Source organism: Heptranchias perlo, chromosome 9 (genome assembly GCF_035084215.1).
Source record: "Heptranchias perlo isolate sHepPer1 chromosome 9, sHepPer1.hap1, whole genome shotgun sequence".
Classification (NCBI taxonomy): Eukaryota; Metazoa; Chordata; class Chondrichthyes; order Hexanchiformes; family Hexanchidae; genus Heptranchias; species Heptranchias perlo.
This window is the reverse complement of record NC_090333.1, coordinates 2,998,212-3,021,929: the sequence shown is the minus strand read 5'-3', so window position 1 is coordinate 3,021,929 and position 23,718 is coordinate 2,998,212. Positions and strand designations below refer to the sequence as shown.

Genomic DNA, 23,718 nt, shown 5'->3' with positions numbered 1-23,718 from the left:
GGATCAGTCAGGGGGAAAATGCGAGGCAGTTTAAGATGAGATTGTGGGAGTACCTTCATCACACGGACTGCAGCGGTTCAAGAAGGCGGCTCACCACCACCAGCAACACCCACATTCCATGAACGAATCAGAAAAAAGATTGGAGTGCATTTGCGTAAATTCACGTAGTGTGGTAAATAAGGTTGGTGAGCTGCAGGCTCAAGTCGCCACATGGGACAATGATATCGTGGCAATAACAGAGACCTGGCTCAAAGAAGGGGAGGATTACGTACTTAATATTCCTGGCTACAAGGTATTCAGGAGAAAGAGGGAAGGATAGAAAGGAGGGGGGACTAGCAGTGTTGATCAAAGAAACTGTTATAGCACTGGAAAGGGATGATGTTGTTGAGGGGTCAAAGACAGAATCTATTTGGTTCGAATTAAGGGACAATAGAGGAACTATTATGTTACTGGGTGTACACTACAGGCCACCAAATAGTGGGGAGGAGAGAGAGGAGAACATTTGCAGGCAAATTACAGAAAGATGCAAGAACTATAGGGCAGTAATAATGGGGGACTTCAATTATCCTAATATAGATTGGGATAGTAACAGTATAAAGGGCAAAGAGGGGGAGGAATTCCTGAAATGTGTTCCAGAGAGCTTTCTGGAACAGTGTGTTTCCAGCCCAACCAGGAAGGAAACAGTGCTGGACCTAGTTCTGGGGAATGAAGTGGGGCAGGTAGAGCATGTTTCAGTGGGGGAGCATTTGGGGAACAGTGATCATAATGTCATTAGGTTTAGAATAGTAATGGAAAAGGACAAGGAACAATCAAATGTGAAAATGCTTAACTGGAGAAGGGCAAATTTCAGTCAGTTAAAAGAGATCATGCCCAGGTGGAGTGGAATCAAAAATCGGCAGGCAAAACGGTAATTGAACGATGGGAGGCCAGTAAGGAGAAGTCTGTTCGAGTGCAGAGTAGACACATCCCAATGAGGGGAAAAGGGCGTTACAAAGCTAGAGCTCCCTGAATGACTAAAGATATCGAGATTAAAATGAAACATAAAAAGGAGGCTTATGATGAATGTAAGGTTCATAATACAGTAGAGAACCAGGCTGAATAATGGAAGTACAGTGGAGACCTTGTTTAAAATAAAGGGAATAATAGGGGCAAAGAGAGAGGATGAGAATAGATTAGAGGCTAATATAAAAGGGAACCCAAAAGTCTTTCATAAACACACGAATAGTAAAAGGGTAGTCAAAGGAGATCTTCTTGTGCAGGCAGAGGATATGGCTGAGGTACTAAATGAATACTTTGCATCGGTCTTCACTAGAGAAGAGGATGCTGCCATTGTACCAGTAAAGGAGGAGGTGGTAGTGATGTTGGACAGGATAAAAATAGATAAAGAGGAGATACTTAAAAGATTGGCAGGGCTCAAAGTCGAAAAGTCACCTGGTCCAGATGGGATGCAATCCAGGTTACTGAGGGAAGTAAGGGTAGAAATTACAGAGGCTCTGGCCACAATCTTCTAATCCTCCTTCGATACGGGGATGGTGCTGGAGGATTGCAAATGTTACACCCCTGTTCAAAAAAGGGGCAAGGTATAAACCCGGCAATTCCAGGCAGTCAGCCCAACATCGGTGGTGAGGAAACTTTGAGGCAAAAATCCAGACAAAATTAATTGGCACTTGGAAGAGTATGGGCTAATAAATGAAAGTCAGCATGGATTTGTTAAAGGAAAATCGAGTTTGACTAACTTGATTGAGTTCTTTGATGAAGTAACGGAGAGGGTTGATATTGTGTTTATGGACTTTAAAAGGCAATTGATAAAGTACCGCATAATAGACTTGTTCGCAAAATTAAAGCCCATGCGATTAAAAAGACAGTGGCAGCATGGATATAAACTTGGCTATGGGATAGAAAGCAGAGAGTACTGGTGACCGGTTATTTTTCAGACTGGAGGGAAGTATAGAGTGGTGTTCCCCAGGGGTCAGTATTAGGACCACTGCTATTTTTAATATATATTAGTGACCTGGACTTGGATCTAGAGGGTATAATTTCAAAGTTTGCAGATGACACAAAACTCGGAAAAGTAGTAAACAATGTGGAGGATAGTAACAGACTTCAGGGGGACGTAGACAGACTGGTGAAATGGGCAGACACATGGCAGTGAAATTTACTGCAGAGAAGTGTGAAGTGATGCATTTTGGTAAGAAGAATAAGGAGAGGCAATATAAACTAAATGGTACAATTTTAAAGGGGGTGCAGGAACAGAGAGAACTGGGGGTGTATATACATTAACCTTTGAAGGTGACAGGACAAGTTGAGAAGGCTCTTAATCAAGTCCAGGATCCCATATGCTTTATTAAGAGCATAGAGTACAAAAGCAAGGAAGTTAAGTTAAACCTTTATAAAACACTGGTTAGGCCTCAACTGGAGTATTGTGTTCAATTCTGGGCACTGCACTTCAGGAAGGATGGAAAGGCCTTAGGGTTCAAAAGAGATTTACTAGAATGGAACCAGGGATGAGGGACTTCAGTGATGTGGAGAGACTGAAGAAGCTTGGGTTGTTCTCCTTGGAGCAGAGAAGGCGAAGGGGAGATTTGTTAGAGGTGCTCAATATCATGAACGGTTTTGACAGAGTAAATATGAGAAACTGTTTCCAGAGGCAGAAGGGTCAGTCACGAGTGGGTACAGAGATAAAATGATTGGCAAAAGAACCAGAGGCGACATGAGGAAACATTTTTTTATGCAGCCAGTTGTAATGATCTGGAATACACTGCCTGAAAGGGTGGATGAAGCAGATTCAATTGTAACTTTCAAAAGGGAATTGGATAAATACTTGACTTGGAAAAAAATTGACAGGGCCATGGGGAAAGACCACTGCATCGCTGCAGTATTTTCTCTGAGTATGTTATCGGATACATGTTACAATACAGGAGCAAAATTAATCTCTGAGCATTAGCACATTGTGAGTGAAGAGGCAGTGAATGCTGTCAAGTGGCACTGTGTGGAGACATAAGGCATACTTACCTGGCAGGGGAGAATCTGTGATCCTGAAGGTGGATCTCCCAGGATGAGGCTAGCCCATTGCACGCGGGGTGCGCTGACGCCTGCGATGTCCCCAAATGCGGGATACTTAACTGCAAAATTTGTGGTAGTGGGGGACTGCGTTCGCGCTCTCCCCTGCATTGAAACTAAAAGTTTGATTTTCGATCCAGTCGTCCACCAATCGGATGGGAGGTGTTGTGTGTGTGTGTTGTGTGTGTGTGTTGTGTGTGTGTGTTGTGTGTGTGTGTGTGTGTGTGTGTGTGTACGTTGTGTCAGTCAGTGAGTCTCTCTCTCACTCAGAGGCTGCTGTGGAGGGAAAGCTTTTTAAAAAGAACTTTCATATTGAAAGAAAGATATGTCTCAAGCTGCTGGGCCCTGTCCATTGTCACATTAATGGCAGGGCGGGGCAGGACTGCTTTGACCAGGAGACCTGTTTTCTGGGTCGGAGGTGTGACATTCCAGTGGACCTGCTTTGTGCTGATTTCCCTCCCTCCCGTCCTTCTGAACACCTTTGCCGTTTTATCGAGGGCCAAAAGCCTGTGAAAGGGAAGGACCGGCCGGCCGTTTCCCTGCTGGTCGGTGCTGCCATTGGGGCCGGCGTGCATGTTCTCAGCCTCATGTACAGGTTCCTCAGGGAGGTCGAGGCAGGTCTAGTGGTTAGGACTGTAGGGTGCTTTGGGGTTGTTCTCACCCTATTGATCGGTGCAGATATCTGGTCCCCGGTCTAGCCAAGGAACACTTATACCTCACGGACCGGGGGTTCAGGAAGACAGGACTTTTGCTAACGCACCCGGTGATGGATCACGTAGCCGAATAGCACAGAGAACACACAAACTCGGTGTTTGAATTTAATTGGAATGTTGGTTTTATTATTCCATCAACACGAAGAAAATAACGATAAAAACGGTCCTACACAGTACATTGAGTTACACACACCCACTACAGTACCTTATCCCGCTGAACAATATGAAAGTTCTTTTTAAAAAGCTTTCCCTCCACAGCAGCCTCTGAGTGAGAGAGAGGCTGGTGGGGACCCTGGAGACACCTATCACACACACACACTTATGGTTGGGGCTCACCATTCCTTTGCACTCTTCGGTCTGGCTGACCGGTTCTCTCACATTGGTTTCGTTGGAAGCTGCTCTCCTCCCTGGAGAGCTCAGGTGAAAAAAAAGAGCGAGCAGGAACGAAGAGAGAGAGAGAGAGAGAGAAAGAGCTGGAAAAGGGATAAGAGCTAAGAAGCAAGAGAGCAAGAACCAGAGACAGCAAACAAGAGCATAAATCAAGAGACCAAAAGTAAGAGTGCAAACAAGAGAGAGAGAGGTTTCGAACTTCCACTAAAAGACCCTTCTCTTACAATAGTTTTCGTTGTTAAATGAGGCGCTCCATGTCTGTTTAACAGTTCTTACAAAGTCGTTAAGAGTCTTTAATGGTTTTTGATGGTCTCTCATCATGTTGCAATTGCTTCTCTCGATGGGCCATTGTTCTTCGAATTCATTCCGATCGTCGAGCACTTGCCACACAAGGCTCCCTTTTCACCCCACGTCCTCGCTGTCGATTTGGTTTTGCATCAGAATCGAGGCCATGTCTGGAGCAGTTGCCTCTCTCAATGACCGACTGCCTCTCGAATTAGTGCTGATCGTTGACCACCTGCTGTAGGTTTTGCATTGAAACAGAGACTGGTGACGTCTCACCTATCCTTCCATCTTAGGATTTTGGTCAATGGCCAAAGTTTTACAAACTCGGAAGAGGAGGAATTCTCAGAATTCTAATAGGAAGCAACCTTTCAAACTCGTTGAGACCTGGGTTCGAATCCCCGTCGGGGGGAGCGACTTTCTGGTGCAGATTAATTGGCACCATCAAAGAAAGTCTCCTTTCCTGAGCGCGATGTTACTTGCCACTTATGAGCCCAAGCCTGGATGTTGTCCAGGTCTTGCTGCATGCAGGCTCGGACTGCTTCATTATTTGAGGGGTTGCGAATGGAACTGAACACTGTGCAGTCATCAGCGAACATCCCCATTTCTGACCTTATGATGGAGGGAAGGTCATTGATGAAGCAGCTGAAGATGGTTGGGCCTAGGACACTGCCCTGAGGAACTCCTGCAGCAATGCCCTGGGGCTGAGATGATTGGCCTCCAACAACCACTACCATCTTCCTTTGTGCTAGGTATGACTCCAGCCACTGGAGAGTTTTCCCCCTGATTCCCATTGACTTCAATTTTACTCGGGCTCCTTGGTGCCACACTCGGTCAAATGCTGCCTTGATGTCAAGGGCAGTCACACTCACCTCACCTCTGGAATTCAGCTCTTTTGTCCATGTTTGGACCAAGGCTGTAATGAGGTCTGGAGCCGAGTGGTCCTGGCGGAACCCAAACTGAGCATCGGTGAGCAGGTTATTGGTGAGTAAGTGCCGCTTGATAGCACTGTCGATGACACCTTCCATCACTTTGCTGATGATTGAGAGTAGACTGATGGGGCGGTAATTGGCCGGATTGGATTTGTCCTGCTTTTTGTGGACAGGACATACCTGGGCAATTTTCCACATTGTCGGGTAGATGCCAGTGTTGCAGCTGTACTGGAACAGCTTGGCTAGAGGCGCAGCTAGTTCTGGAGCACAAGTCTTCAGCACGACAGCTGGGATGTTGTCGGGGCCCATAGCCTTTGCTGTATCCAGTGCACTCAGCCGTTTCTTGACATCACGTGGAGTGAATCGAATTGGCCGATGACTGGCTTTCGTGATGGTGGGGATATCGGGAGGAGGCTGAGATGGATCATCCACTCGGCACTTAGAATCATAGAAGAATCATAGAAGTTACAACATGGAAACAGGCCCTTCGGCCCAACATGTCCATGTCGCCCAGTTTATACCACTAAGCTAGTCCCAATTGCCTGCACTTGGCCCATATCCCTCTATACCCATCTTACCCATGTAACTGTCCAAAATAGAATCATAGAAGTTACAACAGAATCATAGAAGTTACAACTTCTGGCTGAAGATGGTTGCAAACGCTTCAGCCTTGTCTTTTGCACTCACGTGCTGGACTCCGCCATCATTGAGAATGGGGATGTTTGCAGAGCCTCCTCCTCCCGTTAGTTGTTTAATTGTCCACCACCATTCACGATTGGATGTGGCAGGACTGCAGAGCTTTGATCTGATCCGTTGGTTGTGGAATCGCTTAGCTCTGTCTATAGCATGTTGCTTCCGCTGTTTAGCATGCATGTAGTCCTGAGTTGTAGCTTCACCAGGTTGGCACCTCATTTTTAGGTACGCCTGGTGCTGCTCCTGGCATGCTCTTCTACACTCCTCATTGAACCAGGGTTGATCCCCTGGCTTGTTGGTAATTGTAGAGTGAGGAATATGCCGGGCCATGAGGTTACAGATTGTGCTGGAATACAATTCTGCTGCTGCTGATGGCCCACAGCGCCTCATGGATGCCCAGTTTTGAGCTGCTAGATCTGTTCTGAATCTATCCCATTTAGCACGGTGGTAGTGCCACACAACACGTTGGATGGTGTCCTCATTGCGAAGACGGGACTTCATCTCCACGAGGACTGTGCGGTGGTCACTCCTACCAATACTGTCATGGACAGATGCATTTGCGACAGGTAGATTGGTGAGGACGAGGTCAAGTAAGTTTTTCCCTCGTGTTGGTTCGCTCACCACCTGCCGCAGGCCCAGTCTGGCAGCTATGTCCTTCAGGACTCGGCCAGCTCGGTCAGTAGTGGTGCTACCGAGCCACTCTTGGTGATGGACATTGAAGTCCCCCACCCAGAGTACATTTTGTGCCCTTGCTACCCTCAGTGCTTCCTCCAAGTGGTGCTCAACATGGAGGAGGACTGATTCATCAGCTGAGGGAGGACGGTAGGTGGTAATCAGCAGGAGGTTTCCTTGCCCATGTTTGACCTGATGCCATGAGATTTCATGGGGTCCAGAGTCAATGTTGAGGACTCCCAGGGCCACTCCCTCCTGACTGTATATCACTGTACCGCCACCTCTGGTGGGTCTGTCCTGCCGGTGGGACAGGACATACCCAGGGATGGTGATGGAAGAGTCTGGGACGTTGGCTGAAAGATATGATTCTGTGAGTATGGCTATGTCAGGCTGTTGCTTGACTAGTCTGTGGGACAGCTCTCCCAATTTTGGCACAAGTCCCCAGATGTTAGTAAGGAGGACCTTGCAGGGTCGACTGGGCTTGGTGTTTTGCCGTTGTCGTGTCCGGTGCCTAGTGGTCCGATGCCGGGTGGTCCGTCCGGTTTTATTCTTATTATGACTTTTCGTAGCGAGATTTTACAACTGAGTGGCTTGCTAGGCCATTTCAGAGGGCAATTAAGAATCAACCACATTGCTGTGGGTCTGGAGTCACATATAGGCCAGACCGGGTAAGGGCAGCAGGCTTCCAAAACCCTGGTTAGACCGCACCTGGAGTACTGTGAGCAGTTCTGGGCACCGCACCTTCGGAAGGACATATTGGCCTTGGAGGGAGTGCAGCGTAGGTTTACTAGAATGATACCCGGACTTCAAGGGTTAAGTTACGAGGAGAGATTACACAAATTGGGGTTGTATTCTCTAGAGTTTCGAAGGTTAAGGGGTGATCTGATCGAAGTTTATAAGATATTAAGGGGAACAGATAGGGTGGATAGAGAGAAACTATTTCCGCTGGTTGGGGATTGTAGGAATAGGGGGCACAGTCTTAAAAATTAGAGCCAGACCTTTCAGGAGTGAGATTAGAAAACATTTGGAACTCACTTCCCCAAACGGCAATTGATACTAGCTCAATTGCTAAATTTAAATCTGAGATAGACAGCTTTTTGGCAACCAAAGATAGAATCATAGAATCATAGAATCATAGAAGTTACAACATGGAAACAGGCCCTTCGGCCCAACATGTCCATGTCGCCCAGTTGATACCACTAAGCTAGTCCCAATTGCCTGCACTTGGCCCATATCCCTCGATACCCATCTTCCCCATGTAACTGTCCAAATGCTTTTTAAAAGACAAAATTGTACCCGCCTCTACTACTGCCTCTGGCAGCTCGTTCCAGACACTCACCACCCTTTGAGTGAAAAAATTGCCCCTCTGGATCCTTTTGTATCTCTCCCCTCTCACCTTAAATCTGTGCCCCCTCGTTATAGACTCCCCTACCTTTGGGAAAAGATTTTGACTATCGACCTTATCTATGCCCCTCATTATTTTATAGACTTCTATAAGATCACCCCTTAACCTCCTACTCTCCAGGGAAAAAAGTCCCAGTCTGTCTAACCTCTCCCTGTAAGTCAAACCATCAAGTCCCGGTAGCATCCTAGTAAATCTTTTCTGCACTCTTTCTAGTTTAATAATATCCTTTCTATAATAGGGTGACCAGAACTGTACACAGTACTCCAAGTGTGGCCTCACCAATGCCCTGTACAACTTCAACAAGACATCCCAACTCCTGCATTCAATGTTCTGACCAATGAAACCAAGCATGCTGAATGCCTTCTTCACCACCCTATCCACCTGTGACTCCACTTTCAAGGAGCTATGAATCTGTACTCCTAGATCTCTTTGTTCTATAACTCTCCCCAACGCCCTACCATTAACGGAGTAGGTCCTGGCCCGATTCGATCTACCAAAATGCATCACCTCACATTTATCTAAATTAAACTCCATCTGCCATTCATCGGCCCACTGGCCCAATTTATCAAGATCCCGTTGCAATCCTAGATAACCTTCTTCACTGTCCACAATGCCACCAATCTTGGTGTCATCTGCAAACTTACTAACCATGCCTCCTAAATTCTCATCCAAATCATTAATATAAATAACAAATAACAGCGGACCCAGCACCGATCCCTGAGGCACACCGCTGGACACAGGCATCCAGTTTGAAAAACAACCCTCGACAACCACCCTCTGTCTTCTGTCGTCAAGCCAATTTTGTATCCAATTGGCTACCTCACCTTGGATCCCATGAGATTTAACCTTATGTAACAACCTACCATGCGGTACCTTGTCAAATGCTTTGCTGAAGTCCATGTAGACCACGTCTACTGCACAGCCCTCATCTATCTTCTTGGTTACCCCTTCAAAAAACTCAATCAAATTCGTGAGACATGATTTTCCTCTCACAAAACCATGCTGACTGTTCCTAATTAGTCCCTGCCTCTCCAAATGCCTGTAGATCCTGTCCCTCAGAATACCCTCTAACAACTTACCCACTACAGATGTCAGGCTCACTGGTCTGTAGTTCCCAGGCTTTTCCCTGCCGCCCTTCTTAAACAAAGGCACAACATTTGCTACCCTCCAATCTTCAGGCACCTCACCTGTAGCGGTGGATGATTCAAATATCTCTGCTAGGGGACCCGCAATTTCCTCCCTAACCTCCCTTAACGTCCTGGGATACATTTCATCAGGTCCCGGAGATTTATCTACCTTGATGCGCGTTAAGACTTCCAGCACCTCCCTCTCTGTAATATGTACACTCCTCAAGACATCACTATTTATTTCCCCAAGTTCCCTAACATCCATGCCTTTCTCAACCGTAAATACCGATGTGAAATATTCGTTCAGGATCTCACCCATCTCTTGTGGTTCCGCACATAGATGACCTTGTTGATCCTTAAGAGGCCCTACTCTCTCCCTAGTTACCCTTTTGCCCTTTATGTATTTGTCGAAGCTCTTTGGATTCTCCTTTGCCTTATCTGCCAAAGCAATCTCATGTCCCCTTTTTGCCCTCCTGATTTCTCTCTTAACTCTACTCCGGCAATCTCTATACTCTTCAAGGGATCAACTTGATCCTAGCTGCCTATGCATGTCATGTGCCTCCTTCTTCTTTTTGACGAGTGCCTCAATCTCCCGAGTCATCCAAGGTTCCCTACTTCTACCAGCCTTGCCCTTCACTTTATAAGGAATGTGCTTACCCTGAACCCTGGTTAACACACTTTTGAAAGCCTCCCACTTACCAGACGTCCCTTTGCCTGCCAACAGACTCTCCCAATCAACTTCTGAAAGTTCCTGTCTAATACCATCAAAATTGGCCTTTCCCCAATTTAGAATTTTAACTTTTGGGCCAGACCTATCCTTCTCCATAGCTATCTTAAAACTAATGGAATTATGATCACTGGTCCCAAAGTGATCCCTCACTAACACTTCTGTCACCTGCCCTTCCTTATTTCCCAAGAGGAGGTCAAGTTTTGCCCCCTCTCTAGTCGTGCCATCCACATACTGAATGAGAAATTCCTCCTGAATACACTCAACAAATTTCTCTCCATCCAAGCCCCTAATGCTATGGCTGTCCCAGTCAATGTTGGGAAAGTTAAAGTCCCCTACTATTACCACCCTATTTTTCTTGCAGCTGTCTGTAATCTCCTTACATATTTGCTCCTCAATTTCCCGTTGACTATTTGGGGGTCTGTAGTACAATCCTATCAAAGTGATCTCTCCCTTCTTATTTTTCAGTTCTACCCATATGGACTCAGTGGGCGAACCCTCGGATATATCCCCTCTCACTACTGCCGTGATGTTCTCCCTAATCAAGAACGCAACTCCCCCTCCTCTCTTACCTCCTGCTCTATCTTTCCTATAGCATCTGTACCCTGGAACATTGAGCTGCCAGTCCTGCCCCTCCCTTAGCCATGTTTCAGTAATAGCTATAACATCCGAGTCCCATGTACCCATCCATGCCCTGAGTTCATCTGCCTTGCCCATCAGACTTCTTGCATTGAAATAAATGCAGTTTAATCTAGACTTCCCTTGGTCTTTGCCCTGCTTTCTCAGACCATCTGTCCGGTCATGTTCTGTACACTCTCCCTTACTACTTTTTGTTTCTGTCACCACTTTATTTCCCACTGACTTCCTGCATCGGTTCCCATCCCCCTGCCACATTAGTTTAAACCCTCCCCAACAGCACTGGCAAACACTCCCCCTCGGACATTGGTTCCAGTCCTGCCCAGATGCAGACCGTCCAATTTGTACTGGTCCCACCTCCCCCAGAACCGGTTCCAATGGCCCAGGAATTTGAATCCCTCCAGCTTGCACCATCTCTCAAGCCACGTATTCATCTTAGCTATCCTGTCATTCCTACTCTGACTAACCCGTGGCACTGGTAGCAATCCTGAGATTACTACCTTTGAGGTCCTACTCTTTAGTTTAACTCCTAACTCACTAAATTCAGCTTGTAGGACCTCATCCTGTTTTTTACCTATATCGTTGGTGCCTATATGCACCACGACAACTGGCTGTTCACCCTCCCCCTCCAGAATGTCCTGCAGCCGCTCCGAGACATCCTTGACCCTTGCACCAGGGAGGCAACATACCATCCTGGAGTCTCGGTTGCGTCCGCAGAAACGCCTGTCTATTCCCCTTACAATCGAGTCCCCTATCACAATAGCTCTGCCACTCTTTTTCCTGCCCTCCTGTGCAGCAGAGCCAGCCACGGTGCCATGAACCTGGCCACTGCCACCTTCCCCTGGTAAGCCATCTCCCCCAACAGTATCCAAAACGGTATACCTGTTTTGGAGGGAGATGACCGCAGGGGACCCCTGCACTGCCTTCCTACTCTTCCTCTGTCTGTTGGTCACCCATTCACTATCTCCCTCAGTAATTTTTATCTGCGGTGTGACCAACTCACTGAACGTGCTATCCACGACTTTCTCAGCATCGCGGATGCTCCAAAGTGAATCCATCCGCAGCTCCAGAGCCGTCAAGCGGTCAAACAATAGCTGCAGCTGGACACACATCCCGCAGGTGAAGGAATCAGGGATACAGGAAGGAGCCCTGAATTCCCACATCCCACAAGAGGAACATGACACGGCGCTGGGATCTCCTGCCATGACTTAACCCTTAAATTAGCTTAAGAACAACTACAATGTCAAGAGAAAAAAAAAGGAAAGAAAAACTACTTACCACTCCCTTTAAGGAGTTTACTCCTTTAAATTGTTCTCAATTTAGAGAATGTTAACTACACTAGGGACCTTGATTCACTAAAAAATAAACGCTACTTCCGATAAGACCTGCAGACCTTCCCTTTCCTTTTACTTCAGTTACAGTAGATAAGTAGAAATACTCACCTGAACCTACTCACCAATCAGGTGCCTCCCCTGTGTCGCGTCCCGATCTGATTCCTGACGTCACTTCGAACTCGGTCGCAGCTCGGCTCGGCTCCGCTCGGCTCGGCTGTTCTCAGCGCTCTGAAATCCCGCCTTTTATCGGACGCTCCCTCCGCTCGGCTCGGCTCCTCTCAGCTGTTCTCAGCGCTCTGAAATCCCGCCTTTTATCGGAAGCTCCCTCCGCTCGGCTCGGCTCCTCTCAGCTGTTCTCAGCGCTCTGAAATCCCGCCTTTTATCGGACGCTCCCTCCGCTCGGCTCCTCTCAGCTGTTCTCAGCGCTCTGAAATCCCGCCTTTAATCGGACGCTCCCTCCGCTCGGCTCGGCTCCTCTCAGCTGTTCTCAGCGCTCTGAAATCCCGCCTTTTATCGGAAGCTCCCTCCGCTCGGCTCCTCTCAGCTGTTCTCAGCGCTCTGAAATCCCGCCTTTTATCGGACGCTCCCTCCGCTCGGCAAAGGCAGGTATATGGAGTTAGATCACAGATCAGCCATGATCTTATCAAATGGCGGAGCAGGCACGAGGGCTGAATGGCCTCCTCCTGTTCCTATGTTCCTAAAACACAAGACGTGTTAAAGGCTGGTTAAACTGTTGAACGACGTTAATGTTTCAGAAGTGCATATTGTGAGTTGTGTGTCAAGCTGCTCCTGACTAGGCCCTGTCCATTGTCATGTTAATCCCAGGGCAGGGCGGGGCGGGACTGCTTTGACCAGGAGATCTGTTTTCTTGGACGCAGGCGTGACATTCCAGGCCAGGTCAGGGAGGGACCTGCCACCCACGTGTGACATTCCAGGGAGGCACCTGCTTTGTGCTGATTCGAAACTACTACTATAGCGACAACTTGCAGTTCAATATTCCTACAACAGCGCGCGTGTATATATTACAACAACAACAACTGGAGGCGGGACATTTCCCTCGAAGGGCGACACGCAAACAACCATCGCCGGCACCGCATTGCTGCAGTATTTTTTCCGAGAGTATATCATCGGATATAGGGTCCAATATTTGAGCAGAATTAATCTCTCAGAGCATCAGCACGTTGCGAGCGAAGGGACATTCTGATTTTTAAAACCTGCCGTTGCAACCGTAAGAGGCAGTGAATGCTGTCAAGTGGCACTGTGTGGCGACATAAGGCATACTTACCTGGCAGGGAAGAATCTGTGATCCCGAAGGTGGATCTCCCAGGACGAGGCTAGCCCATTGCACACGGGGTGTGCTGACACCTGCGATGTCCCCAAATGCGGGATACTCGACTGCAAAATTTGTGGTAGTGGGGGACTGCGTTCGCGCTCTCCCCTGCATTGAAACTAAAAGTTAGATTTTCGATCCAGTAGTCCACCAATCGGATGGGAGGCGTTGTTTTGTGTGTGTGTGTACGTTATATCAGTCAGTCAGTCTCTCTCTCTCTCTCTCTCTCTCACTCAGAGGCTGCTGTGGAAGGAAAGGTTTTTAAAAAGAACTTGCATATTGAAAGAAAGATGTGTCTGAAGCTGCTGGGCCCTGTCCATTGTCACATTAATGGCAGGGCGGGGCAGGACTGCTTTGACCAGGAGACCTGTTTTCTGGGTCGGAGGTGTGACATTCCACTGATTTCCCACCCTCCCGTCCTTCCTTCTGAACACCTTTGCCGTTTAATCGAGGGCCAAAAGCCTGTGAAAGGGAAGGACCAGCCGGCCGGCCCCCTGCTGGTCGGTGCTGCCAGTGGGGCCGGTGTGCGTGTTCTCAGCCTCATGTCCAGGTTCCTCAGGGAGGTTGAGGCAGCTCCCCTGGTGGTCTAGTGGTTAGGACTGTAGGGTGCTTTGGGGTTGTTCTCACCCTATTGATCGGTGCAGATATCTGGTCCCCGGTCTAGCCAAGGAACACTTATACCTCATGGACCGGGAGTTCAGGAAGACAGGACTTATGCTAACGCACCCGGTGATGGATCACATAGCCGAATGGCACAGAGAACACACAAACTCGGTGTTTGAATTTAATTGGAATGTTGCTTTTATTATTCCATCAACACGAAGAAAATAACGATAAAAACGGTCCTGCACAGTACATTGAGTTACACACACCCACTACAGTACCTTATCCCGCTAAACTAAGAGGCTGGTGGGGACCCTGGAGACACCTATCACACACACACACGTATGGTTGGGGCTCACCATTCCTTTACACTCTTCGGTCTGGCTGACCGGTTCTCTCACATTGGTTTCGTTGGAAGCTGCTCTCCTCCCTGGAGAGCTCGGGTGAAAAAAAAAGAGCGAGCAGGAACTAAGAGAGAGAGAGAAAGAGCTGGAAAAGAGATAAGAGCAAAGAAGCAAGAGAGCAAGAACCAGAGACAGCAAACAAGCGCAAAAAACAAGAGACCAAAAGCAAGAGAGCAAACAAGAGAGAGAGGGGTTTCGAGCTTCCACTTATATACTCCTCTCTTACAATAGTTTTCGTTGTTAAATGAGGCGCTCCATGTCTGTTTAACAGTTCTTACAAAGTTGTTAAGAGTCTTTAATGGCTTTTGATGGTCTCTCATCATGTTGCAATTGCTTCTCTCGATGGGCCATTGTTCTTCGAATTCATTCCGATCGTCGAGCACTTGCCACACAAGGCTCCCTTTTCACCCCACGTCCTCGCTGTCGATTGGTTTTGCATCAGAACCGAGGCATGGCTCCGCCATGTCTGGAGCAGTTGCCTCTCTCAATGACCGACTGCCTCTCGAATTAGTGCTGATCATTGACCACCTGCTGTAGGTTTTGCATTGAAACAGAGACTGGTGACGTCTCACCTATCCTTCCATCTTAGGATTTTGGTCAATGGCCAAAGTTTTCCAAACTCGGAAGAGGAGGAATTCCCAGAATTCTTACAGGACGCAACCTTTCAAACTCGTTGAGACCTGGGTTCGAATCCCGGTCGGGGGGAGCGACTTTCTGGTGCAGATTAATTGGCAGCATCAAAGAAAGTCTCCTTTCCTGAGCGCGATGCTCCACCCTCACCACCACCGCCTTTTCCTCTCCTTGACAGACAGACAGAGAGTTCAGGAGCACGCACACTTTAATCTCGCAGTTTTCATTTGTACGCACAAAGACACGCAGACCCTGCTCGTTTAAAGTCAACGACGTCAAGGTATTTTGCAGTTTGAATTATATCGCTGCGAGGGAGCGAGGGGCACTCAGCCCAGGAGAAGAAAAGAATAGCAATGAGCTGAGAAAGTAAGTGCAATATATCAGCTTTATTCTGAGTAATAATCCATACACACGTAGAGAGACACTGGGAAAGAGCTGTTTTTTCCTTTTGAATATCTCCCCAGAGGGAGGTGCACCGTTCCCAGAGACACTGCAATACTGGGTCGATGCGTGGAGTGGACGGAGCAAGCCCCTGTTCCATCTCCCTGTTCCAAAAACCAATTTAATATATGGTCCCCAGATAGGGGACGTATCAGATATTAAACTGATAAGAACAGATTTTTTTTTTTTTTTTTTTCTGACACTCTGGGGTGCCTTATTGCCTTACAGATTCATTCCAGATTCCTTGCAGTGACATTACATCAAGCCAAAGCTCTACAAGCCAAAGCTCTGCACTCTGCCCGAGGGGATTTCTCCCTGACTGCATCCCCCCGGCATACAATGGCAGGAAGGCTCCAAATGGTTGCCTTCCCCCACTTGACCACTTGATCTTCGCCAAAAGGCCGAGAAGCGATAACGCGCTCGATGTGAATTGATCTTGGGTCCTGTCTGCCCTCCCTCCTTTGACTCTGGCTGAATGTGTCTAAAGCAGTCTAGAACCACTGCCGTTCTCTCCCGCTCTGGGCACAATTTTGCCACCATTTCTAATTGCAACAGTGGATCGGCTTAAAGAAGTTGCCGTTTTTACCTTTCTCGCTCGGATTGCTTGAGAGATTTGTAAATTTGCCAGTAGTCCACCAATCAGATGGGAGAGGGTTGTGTCTCAACGGACCTCCGTCAGTCAGTCTCAGTCACTAACTCACTGCCGTGGAAGGAAACCTCTTTAGAGAAAACTAGTGACGTGATGTGACGTGTCTGAGTGAGATTACAACAGGCCAATTGAGAAAGAGGTGAGGTGCTGACAATCAGCAGCTTGTGTTTAAACATTCGTTCCACAGCAGGCAAGACCAATCAAAAGAAAATACTGCAGATGCCGGCTTGGCTGGCTGGCTGGGTGGAAATGGGAAATAAAAACTGAGTACAACAGAGCACCGAGTGAGACAGCTGAGAGTTTGGTGAGTGTGGGAGTTTGGTGAAGTGGGGGAAGGAGGTGCTGCTTTGTCTTGCTTTTCCTAACTTTTTCCGCAGAGCGGCGGCGGACCTGAGCAGCAGAAGACTGAGAGTGGGGAATAAAAGCAGCAGCAGACCTGCAACAAGAGAAAACTACTGTGCAACGTCACAGGTGAGGCAGGAGAGTCCGAGAGGTGAGCACAGTGTAAAAGGAGACAGAGAGCGGGAGGAGAGTCTGAGAGGTGAACGCAGTGTAAATCTAAGGCAAGTTATGGCAGCACAGCTCGCACCCGTGATATGTTCCTCCTGCCCCATATGGGAAGCCATGGACACTACCAGGGTCCCTGGCGACCATGTGTGCAGGAAGTGTGTCCAGCTGCAGCTACTGGCTAACCGCATTTCGGAGCTGGAGCTGCGGGTGGATTCACTGTGGAGCATCCATGATGCTGAGACTATTGTGGATAGCACGATCAGTGAGGTGGTCACACCGCAGGTAAAGATTACGCAGGCAGAAAGGAAATGGGTGACCGCCAGGCAGAATAAAAGGACTAGGCAGGTAGAGCAGGAGTCCCCTGGGGCCATCTCCCTCTCAAACAGATATACAGCTTTGGATACTGTTGGGGGAGATGGCTTATCAGGGGAAAGCAGCAAGAGCCAATTTCGTGGCACCACGGGTGGCTCTGCTGCACAGGAGGGGAGGAAGAAGAGTGGCAGGGCTATAGTGATAGGGGATCCAATTGTAAGGGGAACAGATAGGCGTTTCTGCGGCCGCAATCGTGACTCCAGGATGGTATGTTGCCTCCCTGATGCTAGGGTCAAGGAAGGTAGATCGAATCGGGCCAGGACCTACTCCGTTAATGGTAGGGCGTTGGGGAGAGTTATAGAACAAAGAGATCTAGGAGTACAGGTTCATAGCTCCTTGAAAGTGGAGTCACAGGTGGATAGGGTGGTGAAGAAGGCATTTGGCATGCTTGGTTTCATTGGTCAGAACATTGAATACAGGAGTTGGGATGTTTTGTTGAAGTTGTACAGGACATTAGTAAGGCCACACTTGGAATACTGTGTACAGTTCTGGTCACCCTATTATAGAAAGGATATTATTAAACTAGAAAGAGTGCAGAAAAGATTTACTAGGATGCTACCGAGACTTGATGGTTTGACTTATAGGGAGAGGTTGGATAGACTGGGACTTTTTTCCCTGGAGAGTAGGAGGTTAAGGGGTGATCTTATAGAAGTCTATAAAATAATGAGGGGCATAGATAAGGTAGATAGTCAAAATCTTTTCCCAAAGGTAGGGGAGTCTATAACGAGGGGACATAGATTTAAGGTGAGAGGGGAGAGATACAAAAAGGTCCAGAGGGGCAATTTTTTCACTCAAAGGGTGGTGAGTGTCTGGAACGAGCTGCCAGAGGCAGTAGTAGAGGCGGGTACAATTTTGTCTTTTAAAACGCATTTGGACAGTTACATGGGTAAGATGGGTATAGAGGGATATGGGCCAAGTGCAGGCAATTGGGACTAGCTTAGTGGTATCAACTGGGCGACATGGACATGTTGGGCCGAAGGGCCTGTTTCCATGTTGTAAACTTCTATGACTCTAGATCCCTCTCGATCGTGGGCAAGAACCTGGTCATCAGGTGCGAGGTGCTCTCGGTGTTGCTGTACGTGGCGCAGGTCTGGCCCATACCTCGCTCCTGCGCCGCGACAGTCACCCGAGCCATCTTCCACTTTGTCTGGAGATCAAAAATGGACCGTGTCCGCAGGGTCACGATGTACAAATCTCCAGAGAAAGGGGGGAAAGGCGTGCCCAACGTGGCCCTCATCCTGATGGCCACCTTTGTGTGCGGCTGCATCAAGCTGTGCATAGACCCTCAGTACGCAAACACAAAGTGTCACTACGTGCTGAGGTTCTACCTGTCCCCGGTGTTGAGAAGGATGGGCCTGGCCACGCTGCCACGGAACGCTCCGTCCAGTTGGACCGTTCCGCCCCACCTGTCCTTCGTGGAAAGGTTTGTGCAGGAAAACACCTTTGACCACAAGGCAATCAGCAAGTGGTCCGCACGGAACGTCCTCGAGACCCTGCGGGAAAAGGAGATGGTGGATCCTGTCGGTTGGTTCCCCGAGCAGACTGTCAATGTCATTTGGCAGAACGCCTCATCGCCAGAGCTTTCAAACAAGCACCAAGACCTAGCTTGACTGGTGGTGAGAATGGCCCTTCCCGTCAGATCCTTCATGCACTCCCGGGCTCTCAGCGCCACCGCGCGCTGTCCCAGAGGAGGCTGCGGTGGAGACGAGACCGTCACCCATCTCCTTCTGGAATGTGCCTTTGCAAAGAGGGGCTGGAGAGAGATGCAGTGGTATCTGTCCAGGTTCGTCCCGAGCAGTTCCGTAACACAGGTTTCTGTGCTCCACGGGCTGTTCCCGGGGACGCACACTGAGACGGACATCAGCTGCTGCTGGAAGACCATCAACTCGGTGAAAGACGCCCTTTGGTCTGCCCGAAACTTGCTGGTCTTCCAGCACAAGGAGCTGTCCTCGACCGAGTGTTGCAGACTGGCACATTCCAAGGTCCAGGACTACGTGCTGAGGGACGCACTGAGGATGGGTGCGGCCGCCGCAAAGGCCCTGTGGGGAAAGGCAACCGTTTAGAGCCTTCCCGCCATTGTAAACCGAGGGGCTGCAATCAGGGAAAAACCCCCTCGGGCAGAATGTAAAATTCAAATTGCTGTAATATACCTGCAATGAATCTGAAATGAATCTGCAAGCAATAATCTGTGTTGAGTATGATGCAATGAGACACCCGAGAGTGTCATGAACTGTAATTATGTCCAATGTGTTCATTGAACTGTACTTGACGTAACCTGCAAATTGTATAATCTGTATTGTGTTCGTTTGGAATGTGATATGACAACTGTTTTGTATGTACTGCTGCAAATTTTATGAATAAAGTATATTTTTGGAATAAAAAAAATCTGTTCTTATCAGTTTAATATCTGATACGTCCCCTATCTGGGGACCATATATTAAATTGATTTTTGGAACAGGGAGATGGAATAGGGGCTTGCTCCGTCCACTCCACGCATCGACCCAGTATTGCAGTGTCTCTGGGAACAGTGCACCTCCCTCTGGGGAGATATTCAAAAGGAAAAAACAGCTCTTTCCCAGTGTCTCTCTACGTGAGTATGGATTATTACTCAGAATAAAGCTGATATATTGCACTTACTTTCTCAGCTCATTGCTATTCTTTTCTTCTCCTGGGCTGAGTGCCCCTCGCTCCCTCGCAGCGATATAATTCAAACTGCAAAATATCTTGACGTCGTTGACTTTAAACGAGCAGGGTCTGCGTGTCTTTGTGCGTACAAATGAAAACTGCGAGATTAAAGTGTGCGTGCTCCTGAACTCTCTGTCTGTCTGTCAAGGAGAGGAAAAGGCGGTGGTGGTGAGGGTGGAGCATCGCGCTCAGGAAAGGAGACTTTCTTTGATGGTGCCAATTAATCTGCACCAGAAAGTCGCTCCCCCCGACCGGGATTCGAACCCAGGTCTCAACGAGTTTGAAAGGTTGCCTCCTATAAGAATTCTGAGAATTCCTCCTCTTCCGAGTTTGTAAAACTTTGGCCATTGACCAAAATCCTAAGGTGGAAGGATAGGTGAGACGTCACCAGTCTCTGTTTCAATGCAAAACCTACAGCAGGTGGTCAATGATCAGCACTAATTCGAGAGGCAGTCGGTCATTGAGAGAGGCAACTGCTCCAGACATGGCCTCGGTTCTGATGCAAAACCAATCGACAGCGAGGACGTGGGGTGAAAAGGGAGCCTTGTGTGGCAAGTGCTCGACGATCGGAATGAATTCGAAGAACAATGGCCCATCGAGAGAAGCAATTGCAACATGATGAGAGACCATCAAAAGCCATTAAAGACTCTTAACAACTTTGTAAGAACTGTTAAACAGACATGGAGCGCCTCATTTAACAACGAAAACTATTGTAAGAGAAGGGTCTTTTAGTGGAAGTTCGAAACCTCTCTCTCTCTTGTTTGCTCTCTTGCTTTTGGTCTCTTGATTTATGCTCTTGTTTGCTGTCTCTGGTTCTTGCTCTCTTGCTTCTTAGCTCTTATCCCTTTTCCAGCTCTTTCTCTCTCTCTCTCTCTCTCTCTCTTAGTTCCTGCTCGCTCTTTTTTTTCACCTGAGCTCTCCAGGGAGGAGAGCAGCTTCCAACGAAACCAATGTGAGAGAACCGGTCAGCCAGACCGAACAGTGCAAAGGAATGGTGAGCCCCAACCATACGTGTGTGTGTGTGTGTGTGTGATAGGTGTCTCCAGGGTCCCCACCAGCCTCTCTCTCACTCAGAGGCTGCTGTGGAGGGAAAGCTTTTTAAAAAGAACTTTCATATTGTTCAGCGGGATAAGGTACTGTAGTGGGTGTGTGTAACTCAATGTACTGTGTAGGACCGTTTTTATCGTTATTTTCTTCGTGTTGATGGAATAATAAAACCAACATTCCAATTAAATTCAAACACCGAGTTTGTGTGTTCTCTGTGCTATTCGGCTACGTGATCCATCACCGGGTGCGTTAGCAAAAGTCCTGTCTTCCTGAACCCCCGGTCCGTGAGGTATAAGTGTTCCTTGGCTAGACCGGGGACCAGATATCTGCACCGATCAATAGGGTGAGAACAACCCCAAAGCACCCTGCAGTCCTAACCACTAGACCTGCCTCAACCTCCCTGAGGAACCTGTACATGAGGCTGAGAACATGCACGCCGGCCCCACTGGCAGCACCGACCAGCAGGGAAACGGCCGGCCGGTCCTTCCCTTTCACAGGCTTTTGGCCCTCGATAAAACGGCAAAGGTGTTCAGAAGGACGGGAGGGAGGGAAATCAGCACAAAGCAGGTCCACTGGAATGTCACACCTCCGACCCAGAAAACAGGTCTCCTGGTCAAAGCAGTCCTGCCCCGCCCTGCCATTAATGTGACAATGGACAGGGCCCAGCAGCTTGAGACATATCTTTCTTTCAATATGAAAGTTCTTTTTAAAAAGCTTTCCCTCCACAGCAGCCACTGAGTGAGAGAGAGACTCACTGACTGACACAACGTACACACACACACACACACACACACAAACAACACCTCCCATCCGATTGGTGGACTACTGGATCGAAAATCAAACTTTTAGTTTCAATGCAGGGGAGAGCCCGAACGCAGTCCCCCACTACCACAAATTTTGCAGTTAAGTATCCCGCATTTGGGGACATCGCAGGCGTCAGCGCACCCCGCGTGCAATGGGCTAGCCTCATCCTGGGAGATCCACCTTCAGGATCACAGATTCTCCCCTGCCAGGTAAGTATGCCTTATGTCTCCACACAGTGCCACTTGACAGCATTCACTACCTCTTCACTCACAATGTGCTAATGCTCAGAGATTAATTTTGCTCCTGTATTGTAACATGTATCCGATAACATACTCAGAGAAAATACTGCAGCGATGCAGTGGTCTTTCCCCATGGCCCTGTCAATTTTTTTCCAAGTCAAGTATTTATCCAATTCCCTTTTGAAAGTTACAATTGAATCTGCTTCATCCACCCTTTCAGGCAGTGTATTCCAGATCATTACAACTGGCTGCATAAAAAAATGTTTCCTCATGTCGCCTCTGGTTCTTTTGCCAATCATTTTATCTCTGTACCCACTCGTGACTGACCCTTCTGCCTCTGGAAACAGTTTCTCATATTTACTCTGTCAAAACCGTTCATGATATTGAGCACCTCTAACAAATCTCCCCTTCGCCTTCTCTGCTCCAAGGAGAACAACCCAAGCTTCTTCAGTCTCTCCACATCACTGAAGTCCCTCATCCCTGGTTCCATTCTAGTAAATCTCTTTTGAACCCTAAGGCCTTTCCATCCTTCCTGAAGTGCAGTGCCCAGAATTGAACACAATACTCCAGTTGAGGCCTAACCAGTGTTTTATAAAGGTTTAACTTAACTTCCTTGCTTTTGTACTCTATGCTCTTAATAAAGCATATGGGATCCTGGACTTGATTAAGAGCCTTCTCAACTTGTCCTGTCACCTTCAAAGGTTAATGTATATACACCCCCAGTTCTCTCTGTTCCTGCACCCCCTTTAAAATTGTACCATTTAGTTTATATTGCCTCTCCTTATTCTTCTTACCAAAATGCATCACTTCACACTTCTCTGCAGTAAATTTCACTGCCATGTGTCTGCCCATTTCACCAGTCTGTCTACGTCCCCCTGAAGTCTGTTACTATCCTCCACATTGTTTACTACTTTTCCGAGTTTTGTGTCATCTGCAAACTTTGAAATTATACCCTCCAGATCCAAGTCCAGGTCACTAATATATATTAAAAATAGCAGTGGTCCTAATACTGACCCCTGGGGAACACCACTCTATACTTCCCTCCAGTCTGAAAAATAACCGGTCACCAGTACTCTCTGCTTTCTATCCCATAGCCAAGTTTATATCCATGCTGCCACTGTCGTTTTAATCGCAATGGGGTAGAAATTTGCTAACAAGTCTATTATGCGGTACTTTATCAATTGCCTTTTGAAAGTCCATAAACACAATATCAACCCTCTCCGTTATTTCATCAAAGAACTCAATCAAGTTAGTCAAACTCGATTTTCCTTTAACAAATCCACGCTGACTTTCATTTATTAGCCCAGACTCTTCCAAGTGCCAATTTATTTTGTCTGGATTTTTGCCTCAAAGTTTCCTCACCACCGATGTTGGGCTGACTGCCTGGAATTGCCGGGTTTATACCTCGCCCCTTTTTTGAACAGGGGTGTAACATTTGCAATCCTCCAGCACCATCCCCGTATCGAAGGAGGATTAGAAGATTGTGGCCAGAGCCTCTGTAATTTCTACCCTTACTTCCCTCAGTAACCTGGATTGCATCCCATCTGGACCAGGTGACTTTTCTACTTTGAGCCCTGCCAATCTTTTAAGTATCTCCTCTTTATCTATTTTTATCCTGTCCAACATCACTACCACCTCCTCCTTTACTGGTACAATGGCAGCATCCTCTTCTCTAGTGAAGACCGATGCAAAGTATTCATTTAGTACCTCAGCCATATCCTCTGCCTGCACAAGAAGATCTCCTTTGACTACCCTTTTACTATTCGTGTGTTTATGAAAGACTTTTGCGTTCCCTTTTATATTAGCCTCTAATCTATTCTCATCCTCTCTCTTTGCCCCTATTATTCCCTTTATTTTAAACAAGGTCTCCACTGTACTTCCATTATTCAGCCTGGTTCTCTACTGTATTATGAACCTTACATTCATCATAAGCCTCCTTTTTATGTTTCATTTTAATCTTGATATCTTTAGTCATTCAGGGAGCTCTAGCTTTGTAACGCCCTTTTCCCCTCATTGGGATGTGTCTACTCTGC

General features: G+C 47.7%; 3 non-coding genes and 2 pseudogenes across 3 annotated transcripts; 3 read left to right on the top strand and 2 right to left on the bottom strand.

Moving 5' to 3' along the window:
* The first annotated feature begins 3,004 nt into the window (after positions 1-3,004).
* On the top strand, positions 3,005-3,168 carry LOC137326053 (U1 spliceosomal RNA). The gene has a single exon (XR_010964071.1). It is a non-coding gene; the product is annotated as a U1 spliceosomal RNA (small nuclear RNA).
* A 10,080-nt stretch (positions 3,169-13,248) lies between these two features.
* LOC137325950 (U1 spliceosomal RNA) lies at positions 13,249-13,412 on the top strand. Its single transcript, XR_010964057.1, has one exon. It is a non-coding gene; the product is annotated as a U1 spliceosomal RNA (small nuclear RNA).
* A 1,991-nt stretch (positions 13,413-15,403) lies between these two features.
* On the bottom strand, positions 15,404-15,609 carry LOC137325973 (U2 spliceosomal RNA; annotated as a pseudogene).
* Positions 15,610-19,274: 3,665 nt separating this feature from the next.
* Positions 19,275-19,448, top strand: LOC137325826 (U2 spliceosomal RNA; annotated as a pseudogene).
* Positions 19,449-21,499: 2,051 nt separating this feature from the next.
* Positions 21,500-21,663, bottom strand: LOC137325668 (U1 spliceosomal RNA). Its single transcript, XR_010963913.1, has one exon. It is a non-coding gene; the product is annotated as a U1 spliceosomal RNA (small nuclear RNA).
* Positions 21,664-23,718: the final 2,055 nt, after the last annotated feature.